The sequence below is a fragment of the Schistocerca serialis genome, chromosome 3 (assembly GCF_023864345.2).
Source record: "Schistocerca serialis cubense isolate TAMUIC-IGC-003099 chromosome 3, iqSchSeri2.2, whole genome shotgun sequence".
Taxonomy (NCBI): domain Eukaryota; kingdom Metazoa; phylum Arthropoda; class Insecta; order Orthoptera; family Acrididae; genus Schistocerca; species Schistocerca serialis.
In genome coordinates, this window is record NC_064640.1 from 824,789,451 (window position 1) to 824,804,699 (window position 15,249).

The window sequence follows — 15,249 nt, forward strand, 5'->3', positions numbered from 1 at the left end:
TCCTCAACTTTAAGATTATCTGAGATTCTAATTTCGTTATCGTTTATGACTACGAACATTATAACTTATTAATTATTTTAACTAGCTATTGTCCCTCCCAGCCGGCCGGGGTGGCCGAGCGGTTCTAGGCGCTCCAGTCTGGAACAACGCAACCGCTGCGGTCGCAGGTTCGAATCCTGCCTCGGGCATGGATGTATGTGATGTCCTTAGGTTAGTTAGGTTTCAGTAGTTCTAAGTTCTAGGGGACTGATGACCTCAGAAGTTAAGTCCCATAGTGCTCAGAACCATTTGAACCATTTGTACCTCCCGCCGGAGGTTCGAATCCTCCCTCGGGCATTGGTGTATGTGTTGTCCTTAGCATAAATTGGTTTAAGTAGTGTGTAAGTCTAGGGACCGATGATCTCAGCAGTTTGGTCCCTTAGAAATTCACACACATTAGAACAACTAGCTATTGTCTCCCACAACGCATACTACAACACATGAAAATCAGCTTCTCATATAGCAAAATAGGTTTGCCAAGAACGTAATAGAAACTTCATTCGCGACATAGGGAGAAATAGTGACAGGTGATTTCTTGTATATTGTAGGTTCGATATTTTCTTAATTTCATGTGTGTTGAGTAGCAAAGGTAAGTTAATGGATAACCCCATACACACATAGGGGTAACGTATTAAGATTGCTAATCAGTCGTATTAGGGAACGGCTGTAGAATTTTGCAATAAAACTTTCAGGAACATAAAAAAATTTACGAAAGAAGCTATAGCTTTTACTATGAGAATTGATTTATTACAAAAAATAAATAATGAATGAAACAGGAAAGTTCAGTTCTGTGAGCTGCTAAGTGATCTTGAAGACTTCAGTTCAGTGTTAACGAAAGAATGAAACATATCGTTTTCCTACTGCAAGTGATCACTCGCATTTATTCCCACGTTCATTGTCGGTGAACATATATCTGAAATGGTCTGGGTCACATCCCTACAGTACACTATAACTTCCCGGCCACAAAAAACCGCGAGAATGATAAGAGACATTACCTACATTGTTTTAGTTCCTTTCTGTTACGGGATCTCACGTTGCCCTTCTGAATTATTATCTTGACTTTGTGTTTGGCTCCGGATGGACTTGTATTACACAAACAGAAGGGACTTCCGATTTGCCCACCGCACCCAAAGTCTCATCCCTGCAGTGCCTCCATAACTGTCCCATTCGTTCCACAGACATGTCTTAGAGTTTTCGATCCTTTACTTCTGCCATATTTGCCGTAGTCCTGTACCGTTGTGTCTGACGCGTCCGCTCAGTCACCCGATCTGAATATCATACAAAATGGAACAGCTGGGGTCGGCCGTGGTGGCTAAGCGGTTCTAGGCGCTTCAGTCCGTAACCGCGTGACTGCTACGGTCGCAGGTTCGAATCCTGCCTCGGGCATGGATGTGTGTGATGTCCTTAGGTTAGTTAGGTTTGATTAGTGCTAAGTTCTAGGGGACGCATGGCCACAGACGTTAAATCCCATAGTGCTCAGAGCCATTTGAACCATTTGGAACAGCTGGTGAAATGAATTAATCAGCGTCCCTTCAACCTGGTAGCTCCACGGAATCTAATCATCAACGAACGGCTCATCTGGATATGGTATACATGAAGAAATTTAAGGATTCTCTTATTCGCTGAATCGAAGACATTATCAGTGCTAGATGGTGTTACCTGCTACGAGGGGTGTTCATAAGTAATGCTACACATTTTTTTTTCTGAAAGCTGGTTCTCTGCTTGGAACGCACCTCCGTTACAGACTCCGTATAGTGCCGCCACGTATCGAACTTTGTGAAACTGTATGGTAATTTTTAACATTTTTATGCACCGACAGCAACTGATATTGTTTATATAAGAATATACAGCCTACAGTTGCAGGTTAACTTTATCGTTTACCTAGGTTTCAACGGTAGTAATACAGTCTTCTTCAGAACCTGCAAAAAGTTAATATTATAACGCACGCGTCAGATAACATTTTTGCTATGAATTAATTTCATACTTTATTATTCTAAGTTAATTACGTATCCAGCATGACTACGTTTTACATTCTACTACAGAGCCTTATAAACTGACCAACAATCTCGTATGAACATCAGTAGGAAAGGTTCTATTATTACAGAAAATTAATGGTCACATGTATTATGAATTATTGTAAACCTAATATAACTGGAAGCCTTCGAAGTATGCCCTATTTTTTAGTTACAGTTGATCGTTCAGTAAATTGCCTCTATCTGTAATTAGGTGTGCATAAATTTGTAGTTTCTCAACCGTGTCGAATCTGTATCCCTTAACTTCATAATCTAGTACCTCTGTCACGTAAAGATTTAGGTGTATGAGCCATTTGCGCCACATGCTCCGCAAAGGCTGACCCCCGTGTTCCTACGCCATTTATTGGAAGATGCTATAGCTCTGCCTGTTTGACCTATGCAATAACATGGGCAATCATCACACATAATCTTATATACGCCTGATTTCGCTGATTTATCACAGTCTTTCTCAAGGGAATGAACCAAATTTCGCTTTAAACTATTACTCGTCGAGAAGAAAATTTTGAAACCTGAATTTTTAACAGGACACATTACCTATTTAAGGATCAAACAACCATCTCTTGGTCTGATCTTAGGTTTGAGTATTTGTCTTTACTAAAGTCGTTGACCTTTTTCGCGTTTTCTTATGATATAACTGCCTCACTATCATGGATCATAGCCATTATTCTGTGCAGTACTCTCGAGAATTTGTAATTCTTTTTCGAGGTTGACATCTGACAACTGGATGGAAATCGCCCGATGGATACTAGAATAGAAAAACGCCATTTTATGCGCTTGGGGGTAGGTTGAATCGGCCGGGATGATGTTGTCTGAATGAGCTGCCTTCCGGAATATGTTGAACTCTATTTTAGCATCTTTAATAGTCAACGTTAAATCAAGATAATTTAGTGATCTATCAGCTGATTCCAATTCTTGTGTGAATTTTATTTTTTCATGTAGACTGTTAAACGTTGCAAAAAATTGCCATATTCCTTCTGGAGGGTTATTAGCCAGTAGAAGACTGTCGTCCACGTATCTCGCATAAAAGATAATGTCGTTCACCAATTCCGGGTAATTTCGGAAAAAAACCAATTCCAGAGAATTTATAAAAATTTCAGACACGATACATGCAAGTGGACTCCCCATAGCTAGGCCACATGGCTGTGAATATAATTTTTTATTGAATGAAAAATAATTGTATTTAAAACTCGTTCTAAGAAGTAACATTAGCTCATCAATTTCTATGATGGATAATTTATTGTGGTACCTTAAGTTTTGTTCTATAATGTTCAAGGTCTGACCCACTGGTACGTTTGTGTACAAGCTAATGATGTCAAATGACATCAATTTGGTGTTTTCGGAAAATGTTACGGTTGTAATTCTGTTGGGTAGGTCCACTGAATTTTTAATCGCCAAATTCTTTTGAAACACGAAATATTCTTTAGTTTTATAATGTAAGTGTCTTGCTAATTTATGATAAGCACTATTGGTGCTATCAACAATAGGGCGGATCGGATGGGAAACTTTGTGGAGCTTAAATTGACTCCTTAACGTCGGGGGCTTGGTGTTCATGTTTATCAATGCCTTTTTTTCTAAATTCTCCGATCATCTTCTTAGTATTGCTAAGACTCGCTCTATCCCTCTGTATGGCGTGCGTCGGGTCTACCTCTAGTGGTACGATACCATTCTCTTCAAAGAACATTTCTGTTTTCTGAATATATTCTTTTTTTGTAGAAACGATAATCGTGTTCTCCCTTATCGGCTTTAGTTATTAGGGCTTCGTTATTTCTTAGTTTTTCGTTAGTGTTTTTAACATTGCACATATCTTTCGTGAACGTATTACTACTTAGACACTGTTTTTGTATTATTTTACAAGCATCGTAAGCAAGCCTTGTGTGGATACTTTTATCTACTTTACCGCTATTAAGGCCAACCTTAAGATCCACTACCAACTTCCGAAGATTTTGAGGGGTCAGACTAGGTTCTATATTGTATTCGAAGACATTACTTCACAATTTATTTTCGTCCTCTGTGATAATGATATCTGTTTTATTTACAACGTGTTGATGAATCACAGACTGGGCAGCCTCCCTTTTGCGCGCATTTTGGGATACACCAGGATTAACTCTTTAACTTTTTGTCATGTCGTTGAGCAATTTCCATTTTACGATTATCTAACCATAAGCTGGCGTGTAGCCAGAACCCATGTATTTAAAAATTGTAGTTATCTCTAAAGGTTTTAGACACAAATAATTGGAGGTCATATGCTTCAGCGTTGAGGTTATCTTTTTTCGTGTAAAATTCCGCGGTTCTTTCAACTAATATTTTCTGTATCAATTTCCGTTTCAGACTAGGCGACTTATTGCACATTTTACTGTTTAAAAAACCTCATCAAATTCTGGTATTACGTTGCAAAATTTACATTGTTTAATAAAAGTGATGGCCATACCTGTTTTGCAGATATTATGCATAACATCTACATACTTATTAGCTGCTTTCTGGGCCTCGGCTGGCAAGAATTTCATAATTTTTATCATTTTTATGCAGCGACAACAACTGATATTTATATAAGAATATACAGCCTACAGTTGCAGGTTAACTTTATCGTTCACCTAGGTTTCAACGTTAGTAATACCGTCTTCTTCAGATCCTGCAAAAAGTTAATACTATAATGTGCTAGTAAATTATATTAGATATGGTCATCCTACAGGATGCAACGTGTAGTACTTACATAAAATATTATTTAAATAACTAAGGCCGATAAGGGGAACACGATTATCGTTTCTACAAAAAAAGAATATATTCAGAAAACAGAAATGTTCTTTGAAGAGAATGGTATCGTACCACTAGAGGTAGACCCGACGCCCGCCATACAGCGGGATATTAGAGCGAGTCTTAGCAATACTAAGAAGTTGATCGGAGAATTTCGAAAAAAGGCATCGATAAACATGAACCCCAAGCCCCCGACGTTAAGGAGTCAATTTAAGCTCCACAAAATTTCCCATCCGATCCGCTCTATTGTGGATAGCACCAATAGTGCTTATCATAAATTAGCGAGACACTTACATTATAAAATTAAAGAATATTTCGTGTTTCAAAATAATTTTTCAATTAAAAATTCAGTGGACCTACCCAACAGAATTACAACCGTAACATTTTCCGAAAACACCAAATTGGTGTCATTTGACATCATTAGCTTGTACACAAACGTACCAGTGGGTCAGACCTTGAACAATATAGAACAAAACTTAAGGTTCCACAATAAATTATCCACCATAGAAATTGATTAGCTAATGTTACTTCTTAGAACGACTCTTAAATACAATTATTTTTCATTCAATAAAAGATTATATTGACAGCCATGTGGCCTACCTATGGGGAGTCCACTTGCGTGTATCATGTCTGAAATTTTTATAAATTCTCTGGAATTGGTTTTTTTCCGAAATTACCCGGAATTAGTGAACAACATCATCTGTAATGCGAGATACGTGGATGACATTATTCTACTGGTTAACAACTCTCCAGAAGGAATAAAGCAAATTTTTGGAACGTTTAACAGTCTACATGAAAAAATAAAATTCACACAAGAATTGGAATCAGCTGATAGATCACTAAATTATCTTGATTTAACGTTAACTATTAAAGATGCTAAAATAGAGTTCAACATATTCCGGAAGGCAGCTCATTCAGACAACATCATCCCGGCCGATTCAACCTACCCCCAAGCGCATAAAATGGCGTTTTTCTATTCTAGTATCCATCGGGCGATTTCCATCCAGTTGTCAGATGTCAACCTCGAAAAAGAATTACAATTCTCGAGAGTATTGCACAGAATAATGGCTATGATCCAAAGATAGTGAGGCAGTTATATCATAAGAAAACGCGAAAAAGGTCAACGACTCTTGTAAACACAAATACTCAAACCCAAGATCAGACCAAGAAATGGTTGTTTGATCATTATATAGGTAATGTGTCCTACAAGATAGGGCGCCTGCTGAAAAATTCAGGTTTTAAAAATTTCCTTCTCGACAAGGAATAGTTTAAAGCAAAATTTGGTTCATTCCCTTCAGAAAGACTGTGATAAGTCAGCGAAATCAGGCGTATATAAGATTATGTGTGATGATTGCCCATGTTATTACATAGGTCAAACAGGCAGAGCTATAGCAGTAAGGATTAAAGAACATCTTCCAATAAAGGGCGTAGGAACACGGGGTCAGCCTTTGCGGAGCAAGTGGTGCAAATGGCTCATACACCTAAATCTTTACGTGACATAGAGCTACTAGATCATGAAGTTAAGGGATACAGACTCGGCACGGTTGAGGAACTAAACATTTATGCACACCTAATTACAGATAGAGGCAATTTACTGAACGATCAACTGTATCTAAAAAATAGGGCATACTTCGAAGGCTTCCAGCATATATTAGGTTTACAATAATTCATAATGCACGTGACCATTACTGTTTCTGTAATAACATAACCTTTCCTACTGATGTTCATAGGAGATTTGTTGGTCAGTTTATAAGGCTCTGTAGTAGAATGTAAAACGTAGTCATGCTGGATATGTAATTAACTTAGAATAATAAAGTATAAAATTAATTCATAGCAAAAATGTTATCTGACGCGTGCGTAATAAGAGTTTGATTCTATTCGTCTCGCGGATGCGTGCCGCCCTCCGTGAGGAAGATCGCAAAGCCCTCGCGGTCCGCAGTCTCTAGTCAGACGACGAGGCCCATACAACGGGCTTAAAGTGAATTTGCTACAGCTTGTTTAATAGAAGTGACAAAACCTTATGGTTATGCATCAAATTTTATAAAGTTGACTTAGGACATGGCTTGTTTTAGGCAAACATGTAAATAATATTTTATGTAATTACTACACGTTGCATCCTGTAGGATGACCATATCTAATTTAATTTACTAGCACATTTTAATATTAACTTTTTGCAGGTTCTGAAGAAGACGGTATTACTAACGTTGAAACCTAGGTAAACGATAAAGTTAACCTGCAACTGTAGGCGGTATATTCTTATAGAAACTATATGGGCTAAAGCGAGAATATTCCACGATGTCCCACAGAAAATTCCGCATTCTTTCAACCTAAACTGGCCAAAAAAGAAAATTCCTTGAATGACTTTTTGAACGACTCTCGTATTAGCTTGATGGGTATCGGGGTGACATTTGTCCGGTGTGTTGCTACCTTCCTTGGCCTGAACATTAATATATTTACATTCTTCTTTTCGATCTTTGAACGGACACCAGAGATGTATCGTATAGCGTTTCAGAAGAGGAAATGAAAGCCGAGAGACGCGCAGACGCAGTCTCGGCAGGCGGATTGCCTTTGTATTGATCGTCCGCGCGGCATGCCATGTCTATCGCGGTTTCTGACTCGCACACCTACCGCTTGGCACGGAACATAATTTATAAACTTACAAAACAGTTTTTATAACTTCAGTCACCTTTTACTAAAATCTCTTAGTACAACACGTTTGAGCAGCATGCTGCTATCGTCAGGTGCATTACAGTTACATATGTTTGTGACGGTATAGTAGAATCTTTCCTCACTTGGTATGCTAAACTTAGATGCTTTATAATGTTGCTCCATTCGAGGGCTCATGTGAGCTATAAAGTATTACTAGCGAACAAATTAGTAACACATACTGAGGATTCAGAGAGGACGAGGGGTAAAAGGAGGGAATGCTGGTGTTCAGTGTCTCTTCGAAAGCAAGCAATGTCATTATAGCAATTACATGTACTCAGTTAGAGAAGTATATGGAAAGTAATTGTTTTCAGTCACACCAAAGTAAAGTTTTATGTTAACCACAGAAAATCAAAGCGCCGAGAAGGGAGGGAAGTGACTGCAGATTCTCTACAATTAGTGTCCAGTGTTTTAATCAGCGAGTCACCTCGCTCTGTAACGCTTATAAGTAGTTGGAGATTCACGTCTCGTCTACACACACACACACACACACACACACACACACACACACACACATGCACACGCACACACACACAGCCGGCCGCGGTGGCAGTGCGGTTCTAGGCACTTTAGTCCGGGACCGCGCGACTACTACGGTCGCAGGTTCGAATCCTGCCTCGGGTATGGATGTGTGTGATGTCCTTAGGTTAGTTAGGTTTAAGTAGTTCTAAGTTCTAGGGGACTGATGACCATAGATGTTAAGTCCCATAGTGCTCAGAGCCATTTGTACTATTTTGAACACACACTCACACCCACACACACAAATACATATATACAAGTCAGCGCAGAAGAACACGTAGCTTAGCCCACTAAGCGTTCGGAATGGGATTGGTCCTGGCTCTGTAAAACGTGTGATGGAATTTGCCCTAAATGTTTAAGGGAAAATGCAGATCATAATGTCCGGAAAACGGCTCAAATACTTTCTTTCAGAACAAGAGCCCAGTGTCGTCACAACAGCGAGAAGATCTCTGGTCAATGGGTCTGAGAGAAAGCTTTTGCTTGTGCCGGCACGCTTCTCAACTGTCGCTCTGTTTATGTCGCGGTAGTAGTGTGGCCAGTAAAGACTGACCACATGATGCAGAGGCCCATTTTGTACACCTTTGGTGTACGGAACGAGGGTGTTGGACCTTTTTGGACCACTGGTACACAGCTGACACTTTACGTATGACAGTTCTGATAGTTGTTTGGGAGGACCACGCATTCTCCAACAGATAAACTGTAAAATCCCGTTAAAATTCAGTTTTGTTCAGTTTTATGCATACTACATTCATATGATGAGTCTTCAGTTCCTTACGCCAGCAAAATGTTTCAAAAAAGGCCATTCTTTCAGTAAGTCAGACTGCGTTACTTCAAGAAATTCAGCAACCAGAAATTATTTTTGTATTCATTTGGTTCAGCCAAGACACCTCTTAGGTTTTCCGCTATCTGCTACTGGCGTCTATTTAAGATGTTCTTAACTGTAATTCCTAGGCATTTAGTTGAATAATTACGTTTGATTAATAATAAGATGCACTTAACTTTTTCTGTAATAAGAAGTCAGTTTTTCCAAATTGTATGCAAAAGACACACACTTTAAGATTCACAGATGATGTGCAGTGTTCACCATTTGGGCGACTTATGAGTTAGTCTATACTGGAAATTACACCTAAACTCAAGTTTCAACTCTCGTATACATTTCGGAATTGCTTCTGAAGTCCGGTGTGCTTATCGACTTAATACTGCCGACCTTACAGCTTCATAAATGCCTCTGAATGACTAAAAAATGACGTTGTGTCATATTATTGTTTAATATTTAATGTATATACTGAATGTAGTATTGCTGTGTTATTTACAGTTAGTTTTTAATTTTTCCGCATTAATTATGTACAATGACTATGCTAGCATTTGACACGAACGGTTATCTAACTGTTCAAATGTTCAAATGTGTGTGAGATCTTATGGCACTTAACTGCTAAGGTTATCAGTCCCTAAGCTTACACACTACTTATCCTAAATTATCCTAAGGACAAACACACACACCGATGCCCGAGGCAGGAGTCGAACCTCTGCCGGGACCAGCCGCACAATCCATGTCTGCAGCGCCTTACCTAACTACCGTTGAGCCCGCATCTCGTGGTCGTGCGGTAGCGTTCTCGCTTCCCACGCCCGGTTTCCCGGGTTCGATTCCCGGCGGGGTCAGGGATTTTCTCTGCCTCGTGATGGCTGGGTGTTGTGTGCTGTCCTTAGGTTAGTTAGGTTTAAGTAGTTCTAAGTTCTAGGGGACTGATGACCATAGATGTTAAGTCCCATAGTGCTCAGAGCCATTTGAACCATTTGAACTAGCGTTGTAGAGAATTACTGTCATTAACAAAATGACAAATAAATTGGATTGAATGTTTCGAAAGTGACTTGGGAATCGTGCACACAACAAGTAATATCACATACTTCGCACATAGTTAATAGACTGACATATTGCACAAAACAATGGTCTGCAGTCCCTCCAAAGACATTCTGTCACCTCGTTGAAAGTGTCCCCAACAGAGTTGAAGCCGTCATAAAGTCGAAGGGTAGACGCACCCCATATTAATGTCCGGGTATTTTTGATTAGATAGTGTACATGGGAAGAATAATTTGTATAAGCGTAAGATTCCATTTTTGCACATGGATCAGCATTCAGCTGTAAGGACCCATTCAAGTGCATTTTCTTAAGGGCGGTCTTTTCCCAATTTTAACCACACCTGAAAATCCCGTAACATCAAGGAAATAAGTTCTCTGCGCTAGACCGAGAGACCTGGGGCCGTGATTAAGTCACCGGACACGCATTCGGGAAGACAAGGGTTTTGATCTCGCTCCGGCCATCTAGATTTAGGTTTTACCTAAACAGATTAAGGCAGATACGTGAATGATTTCTGTAGAAAGGCCACGATCGATTTTCTCCCGATTGATTGACCAATTCGAGCTTCTTTCCGGCCGTAATTGCGTTGTCATCCGTACATTGTCAAACTCGAATTTTCTTTTCTTCTTTCTGGCTGCTAACGTAGAAAACACTGATAACTATGGTAACATGTGTATTAATAATGTCAACGAGTTAGTTACATAGTAATCGTTTGTACAAACATATTTTGGATTTGATAGCAGAACAGGGCCTTCCGCATTAATTCATATGCGACGTAGTGTTAAGGAAGCTGCATTCAACACATGTGCTTTTGCTCGACTTGCCGGTTTTGTTCTAATAGTTTCTGATTTACTATATTTGCTTTCCCGTTATTCAGACAACATAATTTGTAAGACCGGAATCTCTTACAAACGTTTTCGTTAAATACGTTCGCCTCAGATAAATACAGAATCATGTATTTGCTAGCCGTCTCTTCCAGCTTTACGCTACGGGGGTGGACCATATTGCTGAGCATAACAGAAATAAGTACTTGACTTTGAATCACTGAATCTACGTGTTTGATGTGGGTGTCAGTCTTTTCAGGTCAAAAGGTGCTACATGTAGGACAATCTTTCCAAAATCTTGGATGTGATATAATTTGGCAGGCAAGCAAAGACGATCAACACCATCACTGGAAAAACCGCTAGATTTAATAGGTCATAATGAGTCTGTTGGAAAAGTCCTAAAATAGAACTGCGCAAATAGAAAACTATGTAAATGTAAGGACAACACAACACCCAGTCCCTGAGCGGAGAAAATCTCCGACCCAGCCGGGTATCGAACCTGGGCCGTTAGGTATGACTATCTATCGCGGTGACCACTCAGCTACCAGGGGGACAATGACGTCGTGTGAATGTCAGTTGGTTGCAGCGAATCAGTGTTGTGGGATAGTCGACGTGGAGACGTCATAGAATCAAAGAATGGAACTATCGTTATTGAACGTGTTCATGGTCACACCGCGATAGAAGTTACCTGGTTTGCTGGTATATCAACAGAGATAGACCAACTGGTCTGCTGGGACCGCTATACCAGTCGCTGCCAAAGGGAGCTACAGGTAATAGGTAACAGGAGGCGGGTACCTCACATAAGGTCATTGCTCACAGAGCCTCATAAATCTCCACGGCCGGCCGGAGTGGCCGAGCGGTTCTAGGCGCTACAGTCTGGAGCCGCGCGACCGCTACGGTCGCAGGTTCGAATCCTGCCTCGGGCATGGATGTGTGATGTCCTTAGGTTAGTTAGGTTTAAGTAGTTCTAAGTTCTAGGGGGACTGATGACCTCAGATGTTAAGTCTCATAGTGCTCAGAGCCATTTGAACCATTTGAAAGCTTCACGTCTTCAAAGCACCAAGCAAAATACACTACTGCCCATTAAAATTGCTACACCACAAAGATGATGTGCTACAGACGCGAAATTTAGCCGACAGGAAGAAGATGCTGTGATATGCAAATGATTAGCTTTTCAGAGCATTCACACAAGGTTGGCGCCGGTGGCGACACCTACAACGTGCTAACATGAGGAAAGTTTCCAACCGATTTCTCATACACAAACAGCAGTTGACCGGCGTTACCTGGTGCAACGTTGTTGTGATGCCTAGTGTAAGGAGGAGAAATACGTTTCCGACTTTGATAAAGGTCGGATTGTAGCCTATCGCAATTGCGGTTTATCGTATCACGACATTGCTCCTCGCGTTGGTCGAGATCCAATGACTGTTAACAGAATATGGAATCCGTGGGTTCAGGAGGGAATAAGGAACGCCTCGTATCACTAGCAGTCGAGATGACAGGCATTTTATCCGCATGGCTGTAGAGGATCGTGCAGCCACATCTCGATCCCTGAGTCAACAGATGGGGATGTTTGCAAGACAACCATCTGCACGAACAGTTTGACGACGTTTGCAGCAACATGGACTATCAGCTCGGAGACCATGGCTGCGGTTACCCTAGACGCTGCATCACAGACAGGAGAGCCTGCGATGGTGTACTCAACGACGAATCTGGGTGCACGAATGGCAAAACGACATTTTTCGGATGAATACAAGTTCTGTTTACACCATCATGATGGTCTCATCCGTGTTTGGCGACATCGCGGTGAAATCACATTGGAAGCGTGTATTCGTCATCGCCATAACTGGCGTATCACCCGGCGTGATGGTATGGGGTGACATTGGTTACACGTCTCGGTCATCTCTTGTTCGCACTGACGGCACTCTGAGCAGTGGGCGTTACATTTCAGACGTGTTCCGACCCGTGGCTCTACCCTTCATTCAATCCCTGCAAAACCCTACATTTCAGCAGGATAATGCACGACCGCATGTTGCAGGTCCTGTACGGTACTTTCTGGATACAGTACATGTTGGACTGCTGCCCTGGCCAGCACATTCTCCAGATCTCCCACCAATTGAAAACGTCTGGTCAACGGTGACCGAGCAACTGGCTCGTCACAATACGTCAGTCACTACTCTTGATGAACTGTGGTATCGTGTTGAAGCTGCATGGGCAGCTGTACCTGTACACGCCATCCAAGCTCTGTTTGACTCAATGCCCAGTCGTATCAAGGCCGTTATTACGGCCAGAGGTGGTTGTTCTGGGTACTGATTTCTCACGATCTATGCACCCAAATTGCGTGAAAATGTAATCACATGACAATTCTAGTATAATATATTTGTCCAATTAATACACGTTTATCATCTGCATTTCTTCTTGGTGTAGCAATTTTAATGGCCAGTGGTGTAGAAACTGGGCAATAGACGACTGGAGGCAGGTAGTGTGGTCCAGCAAGTGGCGATGCTGCCTGCTTTCAAGTGATTCAAGACATCACGTACACTGACGGCCTAATGGGACGCTAAGCCCCCAGTATATTGATGGTATAGTTCAGCGAAGGGAATGATTCAATGATGTTTTTTGAATACTCCTCGTACCGTGATTTGGGCCCACTGATCCAATACGTTTATTTCAACATTCTGGAAGACAAAGTGTTTCCTTTTGCTCTACATCTTTGTGATGAATACGTTGCGTACAATTCCGTCTTCCAAGATTAAAATAGTCGTGTTAACAGAGCTCCACGCATATGCTCCTGGTTTGTCAAATACTCAGGTACCCTCTTCTTCAACTGTTGGGCCGCTAAATCAACAATTAAAATCTAGCAATCAGCTCATCTTAAGTTTCTTAGTATATATCTCTGAGCAGACACCAGACATAAAGTCTGTTGCGTTTAAGATGAGGAAGCAAAATTAGAGAGTGGAATGAACCGAGCAGATGCATGTTAGATAGGTGGTTATCCTTCTATTGATAGACGAGCAGCATCCGACGTATGTCACGCCTTCTGATTGACACACCTATTGCTCGTCACGACAAACATGTTCTAATTTATGGAATAATTCTTGCCACTTCAGTCACTTTTTGTAAAACCTTTTACCACGGAGCGTTTCAGCAACATTCTGCCAGCATCACTTGCTTGTCAGTTATTCTTACTTTTACATTACTGTAGCAGATCCTTCACTTTGCTTATTAAACTTACATGCTTTATCATCCTGCTCTGTACAAGGTCTCATCTGCCCTATAAAGCACTTCTTCCAGACTACACAGTAAATCATGGCGAGGTTTCAGAGAGGACGAGAGGCCAAAGGAGGAAATGCTAGTACTTAGTGTCTCGTTGTCAGCGGTGTTATTAGGGATATTATACACTGAAGAGCAAAGAAACTGGTACACCTGCCTAATATCGTGTACGGTCACCCGCGGGCACGCAAAAGTGCCGCAAAACGACGTGGCATGGCCTCGACTAATGTCCGAAGTAGTGCTGGAGGGAACTGACACCATGAATCCTACAGAGCTGTTCATAAATCAGTAAGAGTATGAGGGGGTGGAGATCTCTTCTGAACAGCAAGTTGCAAGGCATTCCATTTACGCTTAATTATGTTCATGTCTGGGGAGTTTGGTCGCCAGCGGAAGTATTTGAACTCAGGCAAGTGATCCTGGAGGCACTCTGAAGAAATTCTGGGCGTGTGGGGTATCGCATTGTCCTGCTGGAATTGCCCAAGTCAGTGGGAATGCACAATGTACATGACTGGATGCAGGTGATTAGACAGGATACTTACGCACGTGTCACCTGTCAGAGTCGTACGTAGACGTATCAGGGGTCCCATATCACTCCAACTGCACCATTACAGAGCCTCCACCAACTTGAACAGTTCCCTGCTGACATGCGGGGTCCATGGATTCATGAGGTTCTCGCCATACCTGTACACGCCCATCCACTCGATACAATTTGAAACAAGACTCGTCCGACCAGGTAACATGTTTCCAGACATCAACAGCCCAATGTCGGTGTTGACCGGCCCAGGCGAGGCGTAAAGCTTTGTGTTGTGCAGTCATCAAGGTACACGAGTGGATCTTGGGCCCCCGAAAGCCCATATCGATTATGTTTCATTGAATGGTTCGCACGCTGACGCTTGTTGATGGCCTATCATTGAAGTCTGCAACAATTTTCGGAAGTGTTGCCCTTTTGTCACGAACGATTCTCTTCAGATGTCGTTGGTCACGTTCTTGCAGTATCTTTTTCCGGCCGCGGAGATGTCGGAGATCTGAAGTTTTACCGGATTCCTGATATTCACGGAACACTCGTGAAATGGTTGTATGCGAAAATCCCCACTTTATCGCTACCTCGGAGTTGCTGTGTCCCGTCGCTCGTGCGCAGACTATAACACCACGTTCAAGCTCATTGAAATCTTGATAACCTGCCATTGTAGCAGCAGTAAACGATCTAACAACCGCACCAGGCACTTTTTGTTTTATACAGTATAGGCGTTGC